The sequence below is a fragment of the Myotis davidii genome, unplaced genomic scaffold, assembly GCF_000327345.1.
Source record: "Myotis davidii unplaced genomic scaffold, ASM32734v1 scaffold119, whole genome shotgun sequence".
NCBI lineage: Eukaryota > Metazoa > Chordata > Mammalia > Chiroptera > Vespertilionidae > Myotis > Myotis davidii.
In genome coordinates, this window is record NW_006290676.1 from 207,666 (window position 1) to 212,409 (window position 4,744).

The window sequence follows — 4,744 nt, forward strand, 5'->3', positions numbered from 1 at the left end:
ATGAATTAAAGGGCCCAAATCATGCCAGGAAAACATGCCCCAAACCATTAACACTGCCCCCACCAGCTTGAAGGGTTGTACTCATGCATGTGAGGTGCATGCTTTCATGCTGTTTCCGCCAAATTCTCACTCTGCCATCTGCATGATGCAACTGGAAACGTGATTTATTGGACCACATGACTTTTTTCCAATGCTCGACTTTCCAATCTTTGTGTTCCTGTGAGAATTGGAGATGTTTTATCTTGCTAACTTCAGACAGCAAAGGTGTTCGAGCAGGCCTTCAGCTTCCATATCCCATATGATGCAGTGTACGGCTAATTTGCCTACAAACGTCAGGTGGTCATAATAATCTGGCTTCTCATAATAATATATATCCCATGTTCAAAGGCTGTTAAATCACATTGTTTACCCATATCTTTAGAAAAAAATCACTTCTACTGTCATGGTAAACAACCTGCTTCCCTATTTATAATGGTCTGGCCCTCTAGCAACTTCAGCGCAAAATTATAGCTAATTTGCCTACAAATGTCAGGTGGCCATAATATTCTGGCCACTCAGTGTATATATCTACTTTGGAGAAGTGTCTATTTAGGTCCTCTGCCCATTTTTTAATTAGATTGTTTGTCTTTCTTTTATTAAGTGGTATTAGTTTTTTATATATTTTGGATATTAAACCTTTATCAGATATATCATTGCCAAATATGTTCTCCCATACAGTGGGCTCCCTTTTCATTTTGATTATGGTTTCTTTTGCTGTGCAGAAACTTTTTATTTTTACTAATATATAGTTCCATTTATTTATTTTCTCCTTAATTTTCTTTGCCCTAGGAAAGGGATGGGCAACCTTTTTGTGAGTGCGTGCCTAAACCAGAAAAATCTCCGACTCAAAATTCTTCTGCGTGCCAACCCTAATTTTTTGAGAACATGTTACGCCTACTTGATATCTCTTAAGCTTAAAAATAATATATGAATGGAAGGGAAACTAAGATGGCGGCATAGATAAACACCGGGAAATTGCTGCCTCCCACAACAATTGAAAAATACATCAAAAACACAAAATGGATGTATAAGTAAATTTATCACTATGAGGGATGTCTGAGATTTTGCTGCCTATCGTTCCTTTTAGGATTTTTATGGTCTTATGACTTACATTTAAGTTGTTTATGCATTTTAATTTTATTCTTGTGTATGGTATAAGTTGGTGGTCTGGTTTCATTTTTTGCAAGTATCTGTCCAATTTTCCCAACACCATTTATTGAAGAAACTGTCTTGATTCCATTGTATGTTCTTGCCTACTTTTTCAAATATTAACTGAGCGTAATGGCTTGGATTGATTTCTGGGGCCTCTGTTCTGTTCTATTGATCTATATGCCTGTTCTTGTGCCAGTACCAGGCTGTTTTGATTTCATTGGCTTTGTGATGTAACTTGATATCTGGTATTGTGATTTTTCCAACATTTTTCTTCTTTCTCATGATTGCTGTGCCTTTGGGGGTCTTTCTTTATTCCATATAAATTTTGGAGTATTTGTTCTAGATCTGTGAAACATGCTGTTGGTATTTTAATATGGATTGTATTGAGTCTATAGCTTGCTTTGGGCAGAATGCACATTTTAATGATGTTACTTCTACCAATCCATGAGTAAGGTATGTTCTTCCACTTGTTTATATCTTCCACTATCTCTTTTTCACCATCCTGTACTTTTCCTAGTACAAGTCTTTTACTTCCTTGGTTAATTTTATTCCTCAGTATCTTAATTTTTTTTCCTGCAGTGGTATATGTGATTGTTTGTTTAGTTTTTCTTTCTAAGAATTCATTATTGGTGTATAAAAATGCTGTTGATTTCTGGGTGTTAATTTTGTATCCTGCTATGTTGCCAAATTCATTTATTAAATCTAGTATCTTTTTGATGGTGTCTTTAAGGTTTTCTATGTACAATATCATGTCATCAGAAAATAATGACAGTTTTATTTCCTCCTTTCTAATTTGGATGCCTTTTATCTCTTCTTCTTGTCTATTTGCTGTGCCTAGGACTTCCAATAACATGTTTAATAAGAGTGGTGAAAGCACATGTCCCTTAGGGGAATTGCTTTTAGTATTTTCCCACTGAGTATGATATTTGCTGTAGGTTTGTCATATATGGCCTTCATTATGTTGAGGTATGTTTTTTCTATTCCCACTTTGCTGAGGGTTTTTTATCATAAATGTTTGCTGCATTTTATTAAATGCTTTTCTGCATCAGTGGATATCATCATATAATTTTTATCCTTAATTTTATTTATGTGGTGTATCACATTTATTGATTTGTGGACATTGTATCAACCTTGCATCCCCAAAATAAATCCCACTTCATTGTGGTGCATATTTTTAATGTATTGATGAATTCAATTTGCTAATTTTTTTTCAAGTATATACTTTTTTTATTTTAATTTTTTATTACAAAGGGTATTACATATGTGTCCATTTTTTCCCCCCGCCCTAGACAGTCCCCTAGCCTCCCCTATGAATTTGCTAATATTTTGTTGAGGATTTTAGCATCTATGGTCATCAGGAATATTGGCCTATAACTTTATTCTTTGTAGTGTCTTTATCATGTTTTGGAGTTAAGATAATGCTGACCTCATAAAATAAACTTAGGAGTAGTTCCTCCTCTTGAATTTATTTGAATAGTTGGAGAAGGATAGGTGTTAGTTCTTTGAATGTTTGGTAAAATTTACCTGGGAAACCATCTGGTCAAGACTTGTTTGAGGAAATTTTTTATTACTGCTTCAATTTCATTAGCGGTATGTGGTCTATTCATGATAGCTGATTCAGTTTTGGAAGATGGTATGTTTCTAGGAATTTGTCTATTTCATCCAGATTGTTCAATTTGTTGGTATATAGTTATTCATAATATTTGTTGACAATCCCTTGTATTCATGTAGGGTCAGTTGTTACTTCTCTTATATTTTGATTTTATGTATTTGGATCCACTTTTTTGTTTTTGTTTTCTTGATAAGCCTGGTTAAAGATTTGTCTAGCTTGTTTATCTTTTCAGAGAACCAGCTCTTGGTTTCATTTATCTTTTTTTTTTTTTTTGGTCAAACTCTACTTCATTTACTTCTGCTCTGATCTTTATTATTTCCTTCTATGCACTTCAGGTTTTCTTTGTTGTTCTTTTTCTAGTAAGTTTAAGTGTAAAGATAGATTATTCATTTGAGATTTTTCTTGTTTCTTGAGGTAGGCCTGTAATGCTATAAATTTCCTTCTTAAGACTGCTTTCACTGTATCCCATCGATTTTAGGTTGTTGTGCTCTCATTTTCGTTTGTTTCAAGGTATCTTTTGATTTCTTGCTTGATCTCATTGTTAACTCATTCAATGTTTACTAACGTTTTATTTAACCTCCATGTCTTTGTGATTTCAGTTTCTTTCTTGTGATTGATTTCTAGTTTCATATTATTATGGTCAGAGAAGATGTTGCATATGATTTCAATCTTCTTAAATTCATTGAGACCTATTTTGTATAGTAACCTGTGGTCTATCCTAGAAAATGTTTCATATGCATTGAAAAGACTGTATATTCTGCTACTTTTGAATGAGATGCTCAGAAGATATCAATTAAATGCATCTGATCTATTGTGTCATTTACGGTAACTGTTTCCTTGTTGCTTTTCTGTATGGAAGATCTACCCATTGATGTAATAGGGTGTTAAAATCCCCTACTATGACTGTATTTCTGACAATTTCTCCCTTTATGTCCATCAAGATTTGCTTTATATATTTAAGAGCTGCTCTGTTGGGTGTACAAATATTTAAAAGATTTGTATCCTCTTGTTGTATTGCTTCCTTAATTGTTATTTTCTCTTACTATAGCCTTTGTTTTAAAGTCCATATCACCTGAAATAAATATTACTACCCCAGCTTTTTTATTTATTTCCATTTCCTTGAAATAGTTTTTTCCATCCTCTTTACTTAGTCTGTGTGTATCTTTCATTCTGAAGTGGTTTTTATAGATAGCATATATGTATATGGGTCTTTTTACTTATTCAATCAGCTACCCTAAGTTTTTCAATTGGTGAATTTAAGCTATTTACATTTAAAGTGCTTATTGATAGATATTTATTGCCATTTTATTCTTTATAACTATGTTCATTTGTTTTTTCCTTTTCTGCCTAAAGAAGTCCCATTAACATTTCTTGTAATACTGGTTTGATGGTAATGAAGTCCTTTAGTTTTTCTTGTCTTGGAAGCTCTTCAATCCTATCTAATAAAAGAGAAACATGGTAATTAGCATCCGCCCACTACCCTTCCCATTGGCTAATCAGGGCTATATGCAAATTAACTGCCAGCCAAGATGGCTGCCGGCAGCCAGGCAGCCAGGCAGCTTGAAACTGACATGAGGCTTGCTTGCTTCAGTCACAGAGAAAACCAACGTTCCCTGCCTGCCTTGATGGCCTCTGAGCTTGCAGTTTAAGAAACATTGTAACAAATTTAGAAGCTAAACAAAACCCCAGAAACCTGCTTTCAGCGAGCCCGGGATCTCAGAGCTGGAGTTATATATTGTTTTGATTATAGAACCGAAACAAACCAGATACTTGCTTTCAGGAACAGAGGTCTAAGAGCTGGAGCCTCAGACCTAAGGCTGGCCCAGAATAAAAAATAAAAGAAAAAAAGGGAGAGGTTGGGAGCTTCAGTCACCCACCAGCCTAAAAACAGCCCTCAGCCCCTCACCCAGACTGGCCAGGCACCTCAGTGGGGACCCCAGC